Here is a 21,678-nt window from a genome sequence, read left to right on the forward strand (position 1 = left end):
AGAGGGAAAGGGAGACAGTTAGAGAGTGAGAGAAGGAAAGGGAGGGAGGGAAAGGAAGGGAGGGAAAGGGAGTGACAGAGTGAGGGAGTGAGAGAGGGAAAGGGAGACAGAGTGAGGGAGTGAGAGAGGGGAAGGGAGGGGAAGGGAGTGACAGAGTGAGGGAGTGAGGGAGAGAGGGAGGGAGAGAGAGGGAGGGAGACAGAGAGAAAGAGAGCGAGAGAGAGAGATGTGTGTATGCCGGGTCTGGTGGCTCAGTGGATGAAGGTGTCCGCTGCCGGGACCAGTGATCAACCTCATGGTCAGTTTTTTTTTGTTGCTCTAACCCCGCTCCCTCCCCCACTGACCCCGCCCCCACTGGTGCGGCCCAAGGAGACAAACCACAGTGTAAATTTGGCCCCCCGAGAGAAAGTTTGTGAGTACCCATGCTCTACAGCATAGTTTCCAGCATAACAGCCACAATTCTCTACAGCATAGTTTCCAGACATTGGCCCAGCCAATGGCTCTGGATAAACACTTATAAGGTCCCAAAGCCGAGACTTATTGGCTATGCCAGTGCTTGTTTTGTTATTGTCGTTTTAATCATCTGTATTTTGGTCAATGCTAAACAAATGCCACAACGAAACAGCAAACTGCGGAGGATAACATGAAAGGCCTTGACAGCCGCAAAGCCCTGTCAGACAGACTGAATGTAAAGAGATAGAACGCACAGTTTAATGTATAGCAAACAACTCAGTGAATGGCGGACCCGAGCAGACTCTGAAAGAGACTTGCATGAAGCGAACATGGATGTTTTACCTGGAATCTGTGGAGAAAGATGAGCAACAGGTACCGAAACCTTCGTCGACTAATCAAAGCCCTTTTTAAGGGGCGCCGTGTACCCCTCACTCCACCCGTGAAACTGTTAGCAGCGACAGCGGGGTGCAGTGGGGGGGAGGGGCGAGTTCTTGTTGGGCCTCTTCTGTATGCAGCTCGACAGAAAAATGTGCGTGAAACGGTTGCTGGGTTAGTGAGTGAGTAAAAGGGTGGATGGGGAAATGGCAAGATGAACGAGTGAAAGGATGGATGAGTGAAATTATGGATACATTGGTCAAAGGGTGGATGGATGAGTGAAAGGATGGACGGCTGAGTGAAAGGATGACTGGATGGCTGAGCGAAAGGAGGGATGGGTGGGTGAATGGCTGAGTGAAAGGGCGGATGGATGGGTTTAAGGGTGGATAGATGGATGGGTGGAGTGTTGATGGATATGTGGATGAGTGAAAGAGTTCATGGATGAGTGAAAGGGAGAATGGACGGAGTGAAAGGGAAGATGGATAGAGGAGCAAAAGGATGGATGGATGAGTGAAAGGATGGATGAGAGAAATTACGGATAAATTGGTCACAGGGTGGATGGATGAGTGTAAGGATGGACGGCTGAGTGAAAGGATGACTGGATGGCTGAGCGAAAGGAGGGATGGGTGGGTGAATGGTTGAGTGAAAGGGCGGATGAATGGGTTTAAGGGTGGATAGATGGATGGATGGGTGGAGGGTAGATGGATATGTGGATGAGTGAAAGAGTGCATGGATGAGTCGAAAGGGAGGATGGACAAAGTGAAAGTGAAGATGGATAGAGGAGCGAAAGGATGGATGAGTGAAAGGATGGATGGAAGGATAAATGAGTGAAAGCATAGATCAATAAGTAAAAGGATGGATGGATGAGTGAGTGAATGGATGGGTGGGTGGGTGGGTTGCCGGAGGTGATAGGGTGGATGGATGAGCAAATGGATAAATGAAAGGGTGGATAGAGGGATGGAAGACAAAGGGTGGATGGATAGATGGATGACAGAAAGGGTGGGTGGATGGATGGGTGACAGAAAGGGTAGGTGGATGGATGGATAGGGAAATGTTGGAATGGAACTGAACAGGGTTCGGTCGCATCCAAATCAGGCGGTCAGGACTGCTGACCAGAAGGCGGTCGGTCCCATTTAAGAGACGGTGTCGGGTAGAAGCAATTCTACCCGTCATCGTAATCGACCCCCTTGTGTGGCACAGGAGCTGCACACAGTCTCCACAGTTAAGTGGCGAGCATGGAAACGTGGAAACAGAGGTGCCAAAAGGAAACAAAGCCTTCAGCCGGTCTTTAGGGGCATGGTGTAAGTGGGCAAACCCGAGAAACAGGATGCAGAAGCAAGAGCAGGACCGCAGTCCAGGGGACACTGACAGGCACTGCGGTGATACAGGCGTAAAGTAGTACGGGCAGTTATGGGTAAGGGACAGTTATGGGTAAGGGATACTTAGACACCATTCAAGACTGGCTTGAAGAGTGTGGGGTCAGATCCTGGTGCTAAGCATGATCTGCATAGTGAAATCAAAATGGTGCGATCACCCCAACGATGAACTTCCATGCTGAATTATCCTTGAACGCAATGGGACTACTTAATAAATATTTCAATCTAAAAAGAGAATATTTAGATGAAAATAAAAGCCTTCCCTCTCTGCCACAGGGCAGAGCTCACAATCAGCCTGGTAACCCACAGGCCCACTGTGGCCTTTGGACTTGGTCCCAACAGGTGTAATTAACTCACTCCTAGCTTGCAGTGTAATCCAACTCACAACAGTGGTTGTAGGTGGTCGAATCATGGGTGGCTGAGCAAGGTTGTAGAGCTTGAAGTCGCTTTCATGGAAGAGGAACTCGCCGAATCTTACACCGTGGCTGCCCAGTGGAGCTGCAGGAACCCGAGGCCCAAACCCAAGAGATACGGCAGTCTGAAGGGTTGAGGGTCCAGAGATGGAAGGATGGTGCTGGTTGACTGATACAGGATGGATGTAAAATACTGCTGCACTCATTGCTGAAATACGCAAAATGCAGCACTGCAGTTTCTCTGGGTTACAAGAGATAAGAGGATGGTGGGCATGTGTCCTTGAGCGCACAAGAAGTTCCTTCTGGCATCTCCCTGGCAAAGCATAAGGAATCTGGAAACTTACTGGTTACGCAGCCAAAGAGTGTTCCATAGCCGCTATCCCTCTGCAATCCCAGGGAAGTCCTGTCTTCCTCAGGCACCCCGCATGCAGTATCAGCAAGGCCGGCTGGCCTTCAGCGCATCAGCACAGGAATGCAGTTTCTGAATGAATTGCTCAAAACTGGAGTCAACCACATGCAGCATTGTTCTATATGGTGTACCATCTCTTCATAGTGACCACCAGCAGTGACAGCCAATCCCAAGCAAAACAGGTTCATCTCAGGGTACATCCACCCCATTGGTGGAGTCAGGGAGACATCTGGCATCGAAAACCAATCAGGGCCCTGCCTACTTTCTTTGATCCTGAGTCTTCTGAGACTCTTTTGTGGCACCTAATCTCTATAATGCAGCATGTCCTCAACTAGGCGTCAATCATCAAGTTTATCCTGTCCTGCTCTGGTAGGTAACGGGGGCTGCAGGGAGAGCAGCACGAAGACAGGGCAGGGAGGAATGAGAAGTGGGCGCCTGATTGGAAGGTAAGGCAAACTACCCTGCCACTGACCCTCAAGACCAGCTCGTAACTAGTACCTCCTTACATTTCAAACACTAAAAAGGTCTTCCTAATATCAACCCATTCAGTATTTCACCTGCTGATAGCTAAACTACAAAAAATATGGACTTTAGCTTCCTGCACGTCAATCATCGAAGCATGTTCCTAGTTGCAACACACCCGCACCTCTAGGAGCATGGGTTCGAGATCAGCTCATCTTTCTCAGATTCTTTAGCGGTGACCATGGCTCTTCTGAAGCGACAATGGCCAAGAGGGAGGTTGAGTCCAAACTGTGGCTGCTGCCTCCTGTGCGGTGGATCCACTGCACCGAGTCTAAATAACCAGATTCCAATATTTAGTGGCATGAATTTAAGAGTGATAACACATTTTCATGCAATCATCAAAGCCTAGACGCCAGGTGATTACGCTCTTTTTTTGGTGCTCTAAACACGTGTTAGTTTGAGCTATGCCCACTAGATGTGCTCAGCCGCACAAGTTATGTGGTCTGTTGGGTATATGGATTGACGTACCTCGTAGGTTAATTGTTAGGAGGAGCCCAACCAAATAGCGTGTCCGAGCTTTGCTGGATGTGGGTAGAGATTTCTCTGATTGCGTTCTGCTGTGTCTTGGTGTGTTTTGTGAATTACTCGTGTCTATAAGACAAATCCTTACACCAGGTGAGCACTTTGTTACCTGTCTCCTAAACTTGAACCTCTGAGGCCGTCAATGGCCTCTACCTTGGTTTCCTCGTCGCCACAGCTGTTTTTCTAGACACTAACCTGCTTCACTCCCAGTCCTTAAAGCCACTGATGACCTTTTTGGTAAGATAAATGTTAACTAAACTCCCCAAGCAGGAGCAGTTTTGTTGATGCCCTGTAAGGCACAAAAAACCATAATCGGATTATGTGGCACAGAGTAAACTCACAACTGACTATGCACTGGAACAACAAAGCTCTCTGCTAGGAGCAGTCTTTAAAGGCTGCTTTTAATCCCCCCTGGGTGATTTGCCAGGCCACCTGCAGCGACTGTTTGAAGAAGCCACATATTATATTTTAGCTCAGTCACGCAGACGTGCAGGAATAATACGTGACTGCCATTAAAGCCCGAGCGCAACTGACACTGCTAATTAGCATAAGTCTAATTAGCATATCCCGAAAGGGAAAGCACTTTTAAATGACAAACTTAAAATAGCCTGCCAGATAAACACGTGCACAACATCAACTGCACTTTGAAGCGGATGAAAGGGGGGGGCGCGGAGAGCTCCATACAAAGCCATATGTCAGGCGTGGATGGTAATTGGGAGCCGCTAAAATAACAGCCCTGGTAAACAAAATATACTTTATTTAGAAACGCTTCATTATGTTGCAAATGTGCACTTACTGCAGAGACGTTTAACACCATATGGAGCTTTCATACTTGAGAAGTGTCGTGGCGGAGGCTGAGCCCCCCTCACCAACGCAGAGCCCAAAGTTTGGGGATCCGAAGATTTGGGGTGTACGTATTTTTATTAATTGAGGTGCAACTTCAAACCTGAGCTGGTCTCTTATTCATGGTCTTATGTACAAAAAATAAAGAAAACAATATTAATATTAAATTCAGGGATTCAAAGATTTTCTGGGGAGCCCACAGCTGACGCTTCTGTGTGCTGGGGTTGCTGAATACCCCTTCTAATCTTGAAGTCACCTCATGCCTCATTCTTCCACGATCCTTCACTCCCTCTCTATATCTCTCTTGGAGGTTGTTACTCATGCCTGCTTGCTCCCTCTGTAACTATTTCGTATTTTCTCTCTCACCTCCTTTTTCCTTATGATTTTCTCTCTCCTGCACCCAGAACAAGCATTTGCAATGCAATGGGTCTCGCATTAGGAACGTTTGAGCTATTGGTAATGTAAATGACAAACTTTTTATTTATGTGTTGGTTTTGAAAATAGCGAAATTAATAGCTTTGTCATTTACAATGCCAATAGTAATAACTTTTGCAAATGTGACACCTATAGCATTTGTAATGCAATATGTGTTGTATTTACGTGACTTACATTTATTGATATTACAAATAACAATGGCTTTTAATTCTTTTTAATAATTAATACTTAAATAAAAGTTATTGTAATTTATAATGGCAATAGCTTAAACTTTTGTAAATAACTTTTGTGAAGATTATGTTCAGTGTATTTTATTGTGACGAAAATCCAAGAACAGAAGTGAAATATTAACATCTTTTTGTGACATTTGTAATAAATCTTGAAACATTGAGTGAACATATTTGAACCAGTTGTTGCTGAATGGTTGCACATATTGATGCTGTGGTGGCGAACGAGTGATGCTGTTGCGTTCAGTGACGCTGTGGTAGCACATAGTGATGTTGTGGTGCCCCTGAGTGATGCTGTGGTGGTGCTGAGTGATGCTGTATGCTATGTTTTGTTTTGCTATCCTAAGTTTTGTTTTGTTATGCTATGCTATGTTTTGTTAAGCTATGCGATGCTGTGTTTTGTTATGCTATGCTATGTTTTGTTAAGCTATGCGATGCTGTGTTTTGTTATGCTATTCTATGTTTTGTTATGCTATGCTTTGTTATGCTATGATATGCTTTGTTATGCTATGCTATGTTTTGTTATGCTATGCTATGTTTTGTTATGCTATGCTATGTTTTGTTATGCTATAGTATGTTATGTTGTGTTTGGTATGCTATGCTATGCTATGTTTTGCTATGCTATGATATGTTTTGTTTTGTTTTGCTATGCTATGTTTTGTTGTGTTTTGTTAAGCTATGCTATGTTTTGTTGTGTTTTGCTATGTTTTGCTACGCTATGATATGTTTTGTTTTGCTATGCTATGTTTTGTTTTCTTTTGTTAAGCTTTGCTATGTTTTGTTGTGTTTTGCTATGTTTTGTTATGCTATGTATTGTGTTTTGCTATGCTATGTTTTGTTATGTTATGCTATTCTGTTTTGTTGTGTTTTGTTATGCTATGCTTTGTTATGCTATGCTGTTTTGTTGTGTTTTGCTATGCTATGCTTTGTTATGCTATGCTATGTTTTGTTATGCTATGTTATGTTTTGTTTTATTGTGCTATGCTTTGTTTTGCTATGCTATGCTTTGTTATGCTATGTTTTGTTATGCTAAGCTTTGTTTTGTTATGCTATGCTATGTTTTGTTGTGTTTTGTTATGCTATGTTATGTTTTGCTATGCTATGATATGTTTTGTTATACTATGCTTTGCTATGGTATGTTTTGTTATGCTATGCTTTGTTGTGTTTTGGTATGCTATGCTATGTTTTGTTGTTTTGCTATGTTTTGTTATGCTATGTTTTGTTATGCTATGCTTTGTTATGTTCTGCTATGTTTTGTTATGTTATGCTTTGTTTTGTTATTTTATGCTATGTTTTGTTATTTTATGCTATGTTTTGTTGTGTTTTGTTATGCTATGTTTTGTTATACTATGCTATGTTTTGTTTTGCTATACTTTGTTGTGTTATGCTATGCTTTGTTTTGTTATGCTATGTTTTGACATGCTATGCTTTGTTGTGTTTGTTATGCTATGCTATGCTTTGTTGTGTTTTACTATGCTATGTTTTGTTTTGTTATGCTATGTTTTGTTTTGTTATGCTATGCTATGTTTTGTTTTGCTATCCTATGCTTTGTTTTGTTATGCTATGCTATGCTGTTTTGTTATGCTATGCTATGTTTATTGTGCTATGCTATGTTTTGCTGTGTTTTGCTATGCTATGCTTTGTTATGCTATGCTATGTTTTATACTATGCTATGTTTTGTTTTGCTATGCTATGTTTTGTTTTGCTATGCTATGTTTTGTTATGCTATTGTGACAGGGCGGTGGGTCACCCCTGTGAGGCTAAGGATGAGGAGCCTGTGTACCGTGACTGGTGGTCAGCTGTACCTCTCTCGCCCCCCGTGTTTCCCCAGAGGCGTCAGAACGGAACCTGGCGAGATCGCGCGCATAAGACTATCTACACGTAGAAAAAAAGCATACTTGAAAATAAAACCCTCTCTAAAAGCTCTATTCCAGCCTGCTGACTCCGTTCCTTCCCCTGTGGTCCCTGACCCTGTACAGCTATGCAATGCTTTCTTATGCTATGTTTTGTTATGCTTGGCTTTGTTTTGTTATGCTATGTTTTGTGATGCTGTGCTATGTTTTGTTATGCTATGTTTTGTTGTGCTATGCTATGTTTTGTTGTGTTTTGTTATGCTATGTTTTTTGTGTTTTGTTATGCTATACTATGTTTTGTTGTGCTATGCTATGTTTTGTGTTGCTATGCTATGTTTTGTTATCCTGGTGTGTGGTTGTGTGTGTGTGTGGGGTTGTGTGTGTGTGTGGGGTTGTGTGTGTGGGGTTGTGTGTGGGGGGTTGTGTGTGGGGGGTTGTGTGTGTGTGTGTGGTTGTGTGGGTGGGGTTGTGTGCATGGGGTTGTGTGTGTGGTTGTGTGTGTGTGTGTGTTTGTGTGGTTGTGTGTGTATGTGGTTGTGTGTGTGTGGGGCTGTGTGTGTGTGGGGTTGGGTGTGTGTGGGGTTGGGTGTGTGTGGGGTTGGGTATGTGTGTGTGGGGTTGTGTGTGTGGGGGGTTTTGCATGTGTGTGCAGTTTTGCGTGTGTGTGCGGTTTTGCGTGTGTGGTTGTGTGTTTGTGTCTGGGGGGTTGTGTGTGTGGGGGGGTGTGAGTGGGCAGTGTGTGAGGGGGCAGTGTGTGAGGGTGCAGTGTGTGAGTGGTATGTGTGTGAGTGGGCAGTGTGTGAGGGGGCAGTAGTTGAAAGCAAGCTGGATGGTATGGTGAAAAGTTCGCAAGGTGAAAAGGTGAACAGATGGAACGACAGAAGAATGGACAGATGGGAAACAGTGAATTAGAGGATATATGTATGAAAGGATGAATAGACGGAGGAATGAAAAAGGTTGGATGGGGCAGCAGGTGGGCTGATAGAAATGTGAAGCAATGGCAAATAGAATAATAGATCAAAGGGTGAAAGCATTGATGGATGAAAGGAGTGACAGCCTTGCTCGCATTCCGCACTCGGTAATATTAGACGAGTGTTTCAAGTGGGCTGGGATTTTTATTTTCTGACTAGTGCCCTTTGTAGCTTTAATTTACAGACACGAGCATGCACAAATGTTGCACTGTTTCACAAATTAAAGCCAGACGCATTGAAATTGGCATGCATGTTCTTGTTATAAGTGCGTCAAGTAGAAACATTCTCGTAACAGGAAAAGAACCACAAAGTTTTGGTAGGGAGATTATTCCCCTTGCAATAAAGTTGGTATTGCTTACTATCAGAATTGTTACAATATATAAAGACATGAGCTTTAGCTTTAAGGCACTTTTGGGGCGTCAGGTTCTGAAAGTAACCATCAAGCCACATAGTTTGTGAAATCCTTTCCTGCATCCCCTAGATAATTTCAATACGTTCAGAAAAAGTAATTACTTCTGAATGTTAATTATAACAAACTGTAAAGACTACAAACCTTGTACCAATGACTGGAACTAGCAAAACATCCGGGATAACAGAGTGCTGAAGGACTGGAACAGTAAGGCCTCTAAATTGTTGTAAAAAAAAAAAAAAGGTCTCGGCATTGCATGGCGGGGGCGGGGGAGCGGATTCCTTTGAAGTCTGATGCGGGGGGCGGGGGAGCGGATTCCTTTGAAGTCTGATGCCGAGGCTCAAAAGCTGATAACAAATGGTGTGCGATGTGCACGCGCCCGGCTCACATGCGCTGTAGGCAATCCGCCTTTGGGTGCACTTTTGAAAGCCCTTAGTTTAATCTCGCCAAGCATCCCTAATGGGATTGCTTCAGCGAGACCTAAAAAGTCTGATGATTAAAGTAGGTCCGGGTCTCCACAAGGAAGTACCGGAACCCACCACTAGGTATCACCTGCACAAATTAAGTGCCCTGTACTTAGCTTTAAACAAGCACAGAAGATCTATTGGAAAGTGTTCAGTGTGCAACATAATGGCATGGATTCAAGTTCATAAAAAGCGGTAGGGGTCAGGTATGGGAGTCAATGAGAGTCAATAGTTTATAATGAGGAGCAACTTAGAGAATCCTCCTGAAGCTGAAGCCACGTCAATGGGAGAAGCAAAGTAAATGAATTCGGCTGAGCCAGACCAGGCACCCTGTCTAGGAGCTCAGAGTCACGATGAGGCCAAGTGTTGATACACACAGCAAAGCAAACAGGAGCTACACACTGGACCGGGCCACTGCATTTATTAGATTCTGTAGCTGCAGCGTTTTCCGCATAATTATGGATTTGCCACATTTGCCAATTCATCCATCATCTGCTGCATGATATGTAAATTCTAAAAAAAATAATAATTTACAAATGTGTTTCTAGCTGAACATAACATAACATATCAATACATCATAAAAACATAGAGACGTGTTCCAGGGCAGTGGAAGGCCCTTTAGAAAGATTTTCCCAGTCAGTGTTACCATGTGTAAAAGTGGCATTTATGATGAAGTAATACCATCACAAAATGAGTTGGATGCCACTACATATTTTGCATTTTATTGCAGCGTAATTCGGTCCTCCTCTGCCGAATAATTCCTGTGGCCCCGACATATGCTTGCACCGGATCAATATTTTACAAACCTTTCATCACCATGCTCATATGAAACCAGGAAAACAGAAAATACCGGACACACCACATGAGAAGTCGACCAAAAGCCAAATTGTATCCAAACAGAGTACACGAAGGCCCTCGATTGACCTTCACATTTATAAAAGGGCTCTTGTTTGTCAGCTTAGGACATGGCAGTCAAGCCAATGTTATGAGTGTTAACGTCAGGCAGTAACATGTTTTCAAGGGAACAGATATCTTAGTTGACTGGTAAATGTACATTTATTGTGCAAGTCCAGGTCAGTGAGGCTTGAAACCCCCTGTAAACTTCACACAAGCGCTCTAGATTGAATTAAAAAGTGAATCATTCAAAATTTGTGATCATAACAGGTACATTCTAGAAAGATGGGTGTTTTGTTTATTTTTATATAATGTGCAGAGGTTCACCCCAGAAAACCTCTTGAAGATCACATACTGTTGCAAACAGATTTAAATTTATGAACAACATTAATGTATGATGAAACAGGGTGAACCTGCTTTGCCAACTTTCCCATTCCGATTAGTGTCCTTTTGATCTTTTTGAGCATATGTCACTGTTAAGGAAGAGGTGTGGCGCCGCGGCCAGGGCGACTGACGTTGGAATCTGGGGACCACGGTTCAATCCCCGGCTCCGGCGGCAGGTTAGCCCAGCACCATGTGACTCTGGGCAATAGCTCGCTTAATCTTCCCGACGGCCCCCAGCGCCTAGAGACCCTTACGGGTGATTGTGCGCTTTACAAATGTGGACTTTAAGGAGAGAGAAGCCGGAATCTATACCGAAAGGCAAGCCCGCACCAAAGTAGGCCTGAGGGACCATGTACAACTGGCTTAAACAGTATTCCAGAAGGGCCCTACAAGATCAACTATTACGTGATATGGAACCAGGGGCGTAGCTAGAGCTTGTGGCGCCCAGGGCTGGGGAAAAAGGACGGTGAGCACTTGAAAGATGTCCGAGAGACACGTAGTATTGCTGCTAATAGTTACCTCGACCATGCAAGTTACATGCACATACATGACACAGTCAAAGGCTACAGAGTAGTTGAATACAGCGGTCAGTGGCAGTACCAAAGAGAACACACAGACTGCATGATCTATCTGGGGACTCAGAAAAACCACATGTGACATCCATCAGAGAGCTGTGTGAACAATTACCCCTCAGCACAATGCAAACATGCACATACCTGACACTGTTCAGGGACCTACAACTACGGTATCTCTGAGTCCATAGCCTATGCAGATTGGGCCACATAGGACAGGAATGAGTGGAGTGCCCCAGAACCTTGTGCCAACTGTCCATAAGTGTTCAAATGCTTCCCATCCTGAGCAGGCACATCACAAAAGGAAAAGTGCATACAAGCAGCCCATGTACATGGCCCGAAAAGTCTCCCGCCCAAAGAGAGAGGGACACAGCTCCTCTGCAGAGCACAAAGAATCCATTAGAGAGGCCCAGCCCAGCCAGACACATATTTCTTGATGGCTTTCATTTTAAGATGGGAAGAGCCCCAGACATGTTGTGGCCACTGGGGTAGCCATTTTGAATTGGGAAGATCCTCACTATCTGCTCAAGGTGCAACCACTGGACTCCAGTGACTGGTAACAAACACTGTGGAGAGGGAAGAGCTTCGTCATTACACACTAGGCAGAACAGCCAGGGCGAGTAACTAAAAAACCCCACGCAGCAAAATTGAAAAAGGCCAGGGTAATAAAAGCACACAGTTAAAGATGATCAAGATATGCAAACCAACAGGTCCGCACCAGCAAACATTACGTTACAAGACAGGAAGGCCAACCTCACCATCCTTAAGCATGACAAAGAAGCAAAACATTAGCACCAAGTAATCGGACTCGATCATCGAAACAAACATTTGATTACTTCGACGCACTGGTAGAAATGACACAAAGATAATCAAAATCTATAATACCTAGCAGGAGATGGGGTCAGAGGGGCATTCAAGAAGTTCCCAAAGGAGGAAGTAGCCACATACCAGATGGCAAATGACGCACTCCCCAAGAAGTTCGATCTGACAAGTGACAACCAATATGCACTATGAAAGGTACACTTATAGCAATGCAAGACAACAGCCAGCCCAGGACAAATGATGCATGAATTCGCAAAGAGGGTGGAGGAAACCCGTAAAGACCCACAATGACCATCTGCAGTGTCACTGTGTCTATCTGTGGTCTTGTAGTATTAATATACGGAGTCATGAGGTCCTTGTGTGCAGCATCATAGCATGTGTCAGGGCGACCAATGAGAAGGCAGCTGGGCGCTGTATAACCTTTGTAACGATGTAACCTGTAACTATGATCTGATGCTCATGTAAAGCGCTCTGATACCTCAGGGTCTAGCCAGCGCTATATAAAACCTTTAAAATAAAATAAATAAATAAAATAAGGAGACACTTCGAGACAGTGGGACCCTGCGGGCCCGAGGAGGGGCCGTCGGGTCTTTCCTTCTGTCGCTGGCTACATACTAAATAAAAAACAAACTCTGTAGCGGCAGACAGCAAAGAGTGTGCGGCTAATATAATGCATTGCGTGGCGTGAGGTAGTGTGTGCACCTGAGTACAACGTTCTTGATGTTTTAGCACTTTTAAAAATTGGGTTCAATCGCTGTTGTGTCTTTTTTGGTTCAAACAATATCGAAAAACATGGCTGTGAATTTTTGTGAAGCAGAAAATAAATACTTTCAATCTATTTTCCACTTTTGGTGAAATGTCTGCTGAGTGTAATATTGCAGACTTCACCATTGAGCAAGACATAAAATGCCCTCTGACAGGTATCACTGATAAGTTGCTTAGGAATCCATATTGCTGCACCAGATAAAGTCCATGATTTTGCATTCTAACACGAATTGTAGGTCTGCCAATAGAGTAAGTGTGATTTAAAAGTTCTGCAAAACACTTTTTCTCTACATGTACAACGAGGCTGCGGCACCCTTTATCCCAGGAAGACTGCTTATTGTCACTGCTTTTTTCCCCTGGTTAGGTGCTGTATCTGTATGAACTGAAATTCCATAATTTCAAAAATGATTTCAAAAAAATCGGCCTCATTCCAGAACTCCACTTCTCAATCATCTTTCTGTGAATATTCTGGCACGAGTATTTAGTTGAGTGTTAATTCCACTAGTAGAGTTTTGGGAGGAGAGAGTGTCTTGGTCTCCCATTCTCTATGATTTAAGCCTAAGGGCTTCTTAGGGCCGGTAATATACCCCAGGCTGTGCTGGAACACATACATTCCTGGCTGTACGGTCACAATGCATATACATATTCTGTGTTTGTAATCAATGCTGCGCGCTCGCTCCTCTCAGTAAGACGCACTGCAGGCCTGGGCTGGCACAGCAGTTCTAGCCTCTTTGTAAATAAATAAACTAAAACTAAGCTGCCTGCATCAATATTTCATGGTGCCGTCGTGCAGTCATTCCAATTAAACCACCTAATACAATATAGGTAGGACAGTTCTAAATTCTCTCACCTCTTATGAATTATAGTCTATGTCTGAAAAGGTCCGTGCCTGGCTGCAAGACAGTATAAAGCAGGCAAGAATGGTCTCCGACCCCTCGACACGACGAGATGTGAGCATAGGGGCGGTGAGCGCGTAACGCATCACTGCTACCGTCGCGAGGCGAGGGCTGGCCAAAAATGTCCTTATAGGGCAGTCATTGGTTGCGCTGGTGCGCGCTACCCCTGTTTGACGGCCCTGGAGGACTAGTCTGAGTGAGGCTGGGAGGCCAACAACGGTCGGAGCGACTCACGCGGCGGGACTTAGGCCGGGCTGCACTGATGCACTCCTGACCTGCGGTTACGGTAACTACTGAGGGCACAGCTGCACAGTGCAAACGCAGGACTTTAAATTGCCAAAACTAAGTCCCGCGTTTGTGTGCCCTCTGCACTGCATGCAGCGGCAGCCTGCAGTAGTTACCGAAGCTAATGGTGCCGCCTGGGGCTGAGGGGGCCCCCTGGAGCTTGGGGTCCCCCGCAATGCGGGGGCTGTGAAGGCCTGTGTTACGCCACTGTTCTGTGTCTGCTGTATATTCAAGTCTTCAATTGTTGCAACACTTTTTATTAGAACATTGGAATGTTGAGCCCTCCATTGAGGACAATGGAGTGCGCCGGACTTGTAATGGCTGGTAGAAGCCCAGGGCTCCGACATTCCAATGTCTGTTCACAGCAGCAGCAGTGAACAAAGGCCTCACAGAGCCTGCTGGGGTATCAACATACTCGGGCTCCGTGAGGCCTTTGTTTTACAAATTAGAACATTCTGCCCTCTATTGGTGGAGTGTTCTAATAACCAAAGAGCCCTCTGTAGCAGGCTCTACTAGCCTTTAAAGGCCCGCTCCCTTGTTTAACTATGGAGTGGGCCTTTCATGACAGGGGGCTCTAAGGCTAGAACAGAAGGATGCGGTAGGGCTGGAGCTCTTGTAGCACATCCAATATCCTAGTCTTGACTTGTAATGCCTCCTTGCACAGGTGCCCCTAGGATCCTTTCTGTCTTAACATCCTCATTGGATGATTAGACTTAAGATAAAAGAAGCTGTTCCTTTCTTTCTTCTCTTCCCCCTCATTCTCCTTCCGTGGTATAATGTAGGTGACATACTCCTGTTGTCCATCGGAGTCTCTATTTTAAAGATGTTCTGCCTTTCACCATACAGCTCTTGACTATTTCCTACTTAGTCCCTCCCTTCCTGGCAAGTCCTAACAAGGGTGCCTGCGATTCGATCATTGGGCTTCGCACCACGAAGCGGCTCACAGCTTACTACTGATATTCTTCTGTGCCACAGCCAAAGGTAAGTAAGTAGATCTTTATTCGGTTTTTACAACAAACAAAAAAAAATAAAAGACAGCAGAATAAAAAAATAAAATGCATCAAACATGAGATCAAGCTTTCTGAACTCGGACAACACCAGAAAAAAAAGCCGGATAAAACATGTATGTACATCAGCTACAAACATTAAATGAAGCAAAGCAGGTCAAACTTGAACGAAGGGCTAGCCAGCTCTAAAGGGGTACAATAATAGGTTTACATCATTTTTTAAATAAAATGAGTAAAACGTTGTAGGGTAAAAACAGGAGCTCAAAGGGACCTTCTCAACTCTTGAGTGTGCATGAGGTCCCTGGAGGAGGATTCACTGCCTGTTTGGTGGCCTGTGAAGGACAATCAGAACCCATGGAGTGCGTCTGTAGGAGCAGCTTCCCTCCTGCCCCCCATGCTGACGTGTGCTGTGCTGGAGGGCCCAGAAGGATCAGTCACTCAACAGCTCCAAGACACCACAAGTGTGCCTCATACCCTGGCTGGTCCGCCCCCTGCCAACAATTTATAAAAGAACAAAACATGCTACATTTTCACACAATAATGCTATGGTGAAGTAACTCTATACAGGTTAGAAAGTTGTCTCTTGCACTTCTTGGATACAGGAGTGAGTGGAAAAAATTGTGCTATTTTAGCAAGGATTTGTCAACCATGTCATTATTCCCTCTCCTCTTGTCTCATATTTTGTGGTGGTTGCGGTTGTGACACACAATGAGGGTATCAAGTTGTGTTTTGAAAAAGTACATTCTTACAAGTGAGTGGGCTCCACAATACCAGAAAAGAAGGTAACGGGGAATGTGCAGGTACTCATGCACCTTTATCAAAGGAACAAGTTGGTTACCAAAAGTCTTAGCTTCGATCCCGACAAAGGCACAGCTCCGGTGCAGGATAACTTAGATGGGAAGGTCCGAGATCTTAAGTTGCACCAGGTTATGTGTGAGCCTCTCATGCTGTCCCAGCAATATCTTTGGATTGTGGTACTAGTGTCCTGAAGTGTCACGGAAGAAGCTAAACTACAAGTACTAGAATGCAAAGAGAAGATCAGCCCTGCAGGAACAACACAACCTGACAATCACTTCCCATAACGGTAGAGGATAGCTCATTGAGTTTAAGGCTCGCGGTTGGCATTTGCTATAACCTGCTAGTAAATGCCCGCAAGGCCCAGGCAGCCTTCCATCCTTTTTATACCAGTAGAGTTAAATTACATTTAGTAATAGTAGCACCGGTTGCTGCATTGAAAGCGCGGCATGATGGAATATATCATAAGACAAATTGTGATTGTTGAAAGAAGGGATGTAGCTAAGACCACCTCACAGACATTGATGTCCCAGTTGGTCAATCCCAGAGGATGCAAGGCCTTGTGGGCATGAGGGGGTGTAGATGGACTTCAGCAAGAGGCTGAAGAGAGGTATCCTGAGGTCTAACAACAGCCTGGCACTGTAGACAAACAGGCAAATGAGTGCATTGGTATTCCACCCATGATCCTCTTCCGCGTGAAGCGCACCGTGATCTCTGTATGCAGAATTATCCGCCGCTATCATTCATCAAATAAAGCAGACTACCCTCTGTGGCTAATTTGTACACAGCTGCAGTAAGCCATAAAAATGCAATTAAAAAAGGCTGTTCTATGTTGTAAATCCAGCCGACTCCTAAAAGGCTGCTTCAAACCGGTGTCGATAGGCTGAGCGCGACCTCTTGAAAAGCTTTGTGTTGGAGAATTTGGTTGTGAGTCCCACCTCTTACATCAAACGTAAAATGTCTGCTATCCAGGCTTCTTCCTGGTCTTCTGTGTTCAAGATGTGCTGTTTGCACACCAGGCTAATTTATGATCAGTCTTCTGTGTATTTGGCTCAACAAATTAGCTGGCCAGCAAGCGCCGTGCAGTCGAATCCAATAATACAGCGCTCTTTGCATATCTGCTATTTTAATACACAGGGCTTGGGAGCTCGAATCCGAGAGAGCGAGCGATAGAGTTGACGGAGAGAGTGCAAGATATAGAGAGGTGTAAAAAGGGAGAGGAAGACGAAGATGGATATAAACAGTGATGGAGAATGTGACAGTCTCCAAATATATGTGGGGAAGAGGGAACATACACAATAGAAGAAGAGGGTGCGGGCGGGCCAGCCGTCAACAGGGAGGGACCTGTGGTATTTGTGCGCTATTTAAGTGTTATTAACATAACATAACTAGGGGTGGGCGGAATTTGCGTAGTCCCACTATGCAAAGCTCCACGAAATGGTAAAAAATCTCCGCTAACATGCAAAAGTTCTACCAACACGCGGAATTGCTAGTTCCGCCCGTTCGGATGCTTTTTTCCTGTTCGCAAACGCTGCTTGCGTGCTCGGGGAGAAATATCTTGCGAACACACGTTTTTAAAGCACGAGCAAGCAAAATATTCTGCGAAACCGCGGATCGCAGATTTTTGGGCAATTCCGCGTTCTCCACGGAACGTGAAAATACCCAACTTCTGCGAGCGGAACGGAATTTACCGCCCAGGCATAAACATAACAGGGAGACAGGTGGAGATATACCGCTTCTTGGTGACGCTGAGGGACAAAGGCATGTCCTGCACTTCCTAAGAGTCCGTTGGGTGGGAGGAGGTTGGCGTGGGCCAGACACGGGCCTCTGAGCAGCTTCCATTGGTGAGGGGTGTTAGGTTGGGCCATTCAAGGAAAACTGCAGACACGTGTGAGCCACGCCCTCTCCTGCTTTACCTGGAGCACGTGGCCCACACTCCCGCAATGTAGTGGCTCAGTCTGAAGAGTGCTGACCCAAAGCCCCTCTAAGAATGTGTATACGTATGTTTATGGATTACATGAGGCTGGCGACAAAACTCAAGCCATCTCGAAGCCAGACCTAAAAACACCTCACAATGACAATTGTGTTCAATGTCTTAGAAGCCAGATAGAAGAGACAATTTTTTTTCTCAACTGCAATTGAAATCAACAGAAGAAGATATTATTCACTAACACCCCCGACTTGAAAGTGTAACTGTATCTCTAAAGTCCAGGAGTGAACAAGCACTGGCAAAGCCAATGTGTACGAGTTAGGATGCAAACTTTTTGGTTTATCAGTGCTTTTGTTTTGTCATGGTTTCGAACATCTTTATTTTTGAGGAGATGCCAGGCCTTTGCTAATATAAAAAAAATAAACACTGGCTAAAAGGAAAAATACTTTTTGTCTCACAAACGACATTTTGCACAGCAGTCCCTTTCCATAGATGGGCCTGAAAGAGCAGTAGTCATCACTAATACTGACGTTAGCCAATGACTGCAGTGGGCTGACCCACTGGCCCATGCTTTATGCTATAGTGGGTCGAAGAAAAATGTGAATGACACAACAAAAGAGCAGTGGATGAAGCTAGGTAGCTGAAGGTTGCTATAAGTATATTATAGATGATGTTTTCATAAAGTCAAAAGGTCTTGGCTAACACCATATCTCAAAAGAACAGACGCACATCATTCAACCTTTTTCCAACATTGCAGGATACAGAACCTATTATTGTCACAACTGGTACAGGATTTCAACACAGTACGTGTTCATTCACACACTCTTTGATAAAGTAGAATGTCAAAATTAGAAAACATTTATTTTTTATTTTTATTTTTTTTAATGTTTTTATTGGTATTTACAGATTACATACAAATAACAAGAAACATACAAATAGCGTTCTTTGGAGGATCATCATGTAGGGCAATAGTGATGAGCTTGACGGACTGACATAGTTCGCCCTGGTAGACTGGCTAACAAATAACATGTAACACATAATCTGTTGCGATTGGCAGGTGTCTAGTTAGAACATAAAACATAAAGTGGTGGTGATTGTTTGTGACAGAAACATCAGGACCGATGTTGAGGTTGGGTAGGAACGTCATTGTCTATGGTGGTTTGTAGGAGTCTATGAATTTGTCCAATTTCGACCACATCTCATGTCGGAAAGGCCAACATGGAAAGGCTGCCAGAAACCAATATCATAATCCTGACGGCAGAGCCGAGCCTGGCTCTACCATCTTTGAAGGGATTGCTATTCCACTACTGTTCGGACAGGCTCACAGAGCCCTTCGAAAGAGGAGCTGAATGCCCTTGCGGTTTTCCCTCCGACCGCCGTAATCAAAATACGGCGGTCAGAGAGAAAGCTCTGGATGTCGGCAGTGAGTCTCCGACCGCTGGTCGGAGGCTCTCCGCCCAACATCCAAATCGAGCCCAAGGTGTCTGCACATATCTTGTGACGATGAAGAGAACCACTGATGAAGATGAAGGATTAATCCACTGTACATCACGCTGTGAAAGTGTGATATGTTTTAAATGCACAAATGTGAAATCTAGGTGTGTGATGTCAAATCAAAAAGTAGATCTTCAGTATTTACGGCACTCAGTTGTATATGGTATTATAGACTTATAGCCTGCTGGCAAGGTTGATGCCTGTTGTTAAAGGCCCAGAACCTGAGTTATAGGACCGAGGCGCAAACTATTAGAACATTCCACCTGCTGAGGGTAGAATGTCCAAAATAACAAGGGGGGGGCAACAGAAAGACAAATGTTGGAATGTTGGAGCAGAAGGCCCATATTAGCCATCATTTGCCCTGAACAACTTCATTGATTTCAAATGATCTCCCAACATTCTAATGTTCTAGTATAGCCTTAAAGCCGGCCGTAGCCAGCTCTACCGGGCCATTACAGACCTGTTACAGTGTTCGCAATGGCCTTTAACAAGAGAGGAGGCCTATAAGGGCTGTTAGAGCCTGCTATTGAGGGCTCTGAGGCTATTAGAATTTCCACCCTTAGAGGGCTGAATAGTCTAATTTGTAAAACAAAGGCCGCACGGAGCCCGAGGGGGTTGAAATCTCCATGGGTTCCGTGAGGTCTTTGTTCACAGCTGTTGCTGTGAACAAACATTGGAATGTTGATGCTCCGAGCTTCTACCAGCCATTAGTAGCCCAGAGCACTTTAGTTTCTTCAATGGATTGCTCAACATTCCAATGCTCTAATGTGCAGTAGAACAGTTTTATATCATATGCTCAGATGTGAAGTAATGTAATGTATTGCGACTTATATAGCGCACGTATCACCCGAAGGCATCAAGGCGCTTGCCTTGGGAACCCGTCCTGGCTTTTCCCTGTGAGATAACCCCTACTGGGTATCCCCAGGGTGAAAGCCAGGCATCCCGCAGCGGGTGGGCCGCCGTAGTGGAGATTAAGCAACTATTGCCCAGAGTTGCAGCATGGGACCCCATGATTAGAAAAGGCACCGAGGCGAGAATTATCGAGTCCGTGGACATTTTTGGGCTCAGGACCCTGCCGCGTCGGGAATTGAACCCTGGTCCCGGGCCAGACCTCTGCATCAGGGTCTGCCGCTCTAATCAGTGAGCCACACTCCTCCACTGAAGGAGTAGCAAGACGTCATTGACCCAAAGCTGATTTGCGTATGACATTTTATTACTGTAGATCATGGGACAGTCATTAAAGATGGGTAGCCAAAGATAATGTATCCTAAAACCAGTTGAAAGAAAATCAATTTTCCAAGCAACTGGTTTATGACTTCCTTCCGTAGACCTTTCCTTGTAAACTAGAATATGAAAAATATAAAATAGTGTTCAGAAGGACGTGAAAGGAGGAGCTGCGTTAACATTCAATGCTCTACGAAATGTAAACTGTCCTAATCTCAAGGCCGTAAACAGAGGTGATGGAGGCGGACTCATGATCAGGAATCTCTAGTACTTGTGGGAATCTTGCAATGGCAGGTAAACATTAAAGTTGAATCGCTCGATCATTGCAATTGATTGGTTCTTCTCCTGCAGCACTTCTCGGAGGAATCACACATGGCATCTCCTGCGCGGCTCATCAGAGGAGACTGGATTGATCATGGTCATTCACAAAAACATGCCGAATGGAGGGAACATTCCACATGACCAGCTACATTGCACAAGACTCCGGCAGCCATTATCAAGCCATTTCACCCCAAATGCAGGACACAAGCAGCAGTGGAGTCGAATGTTGTGTCGTAGAGTGTTGTGTCGTAGTGTGTTGCAACGTAGTGTTGCGTCGTAGGATGGAAATATTCATTCAGGAATAAAGGGCCATGGTATAAAGGATTTCAAGCAAATGTGCAGAATGCAGTCATATCCCAGTAGCACTTTAAAGTCGATTGTTGGTTCAGTACATCTCTCTCTCAAGGGTGTCCAGCAACGATAGACCTGTTTTGACATGTAACACAGTTAATGTAAAATTTTCTCAAGGATGTCTACCAATGGTAGACCTGTTTTGACACATTAACAGTTGTTGAAGGATTTTAAGAATTGACGTTTGAGGGATATCAAATACTAAACAGTGTCAACGAACAACTAATATCCATCAAACTTGGCAGCGTTGGACTTGTACAGAAGCTAAATCTGGAAAGGGAGGGCTGGGCAGTAGTAGAAGTGCACAGCTCACTGCAGCCTGCTGAAGATGCCAGCCAAGCCTCTGCCAGGTCTAGTTTTTCCACTAATAGTTGTGATTCCTTTACACAATGAACGCAGCATGAGACACACAGCCTGGACCCCCGCGTATTCCTTTCATCTTAATGGCAAAAGCACTGTTGCAGCCGTTTCTTATCACAATCCTGAATACAAAATGCTCCCCCAGCAAACTGTTCATGGAAAAATAAATCTACAATAACTCTGAAGTATTTATAATAAAAAGCAGACCCCATTTATATCTTAACATCAGCGCGAGAACAAAAAATTCACAAATACACTCGAATTGACTCAAAGTGACGTGGTAAACTCAGAGTGGAAATGTCACAA

This window comes from Lissotriton helveticus, chromosome 3_2 (genome assembly GCF_964261635.1).
Source record: "Lissotriton helveticus chromosome 3_2, aLisHel1.1, whole genome shotgun sequence".
Taxonomy (NCBI): Eukaryota; Metazoa; Chordata; class Amphibia; order Caudata; family Salamandridae; genus Lissotriton; species Lissotriton helveticus.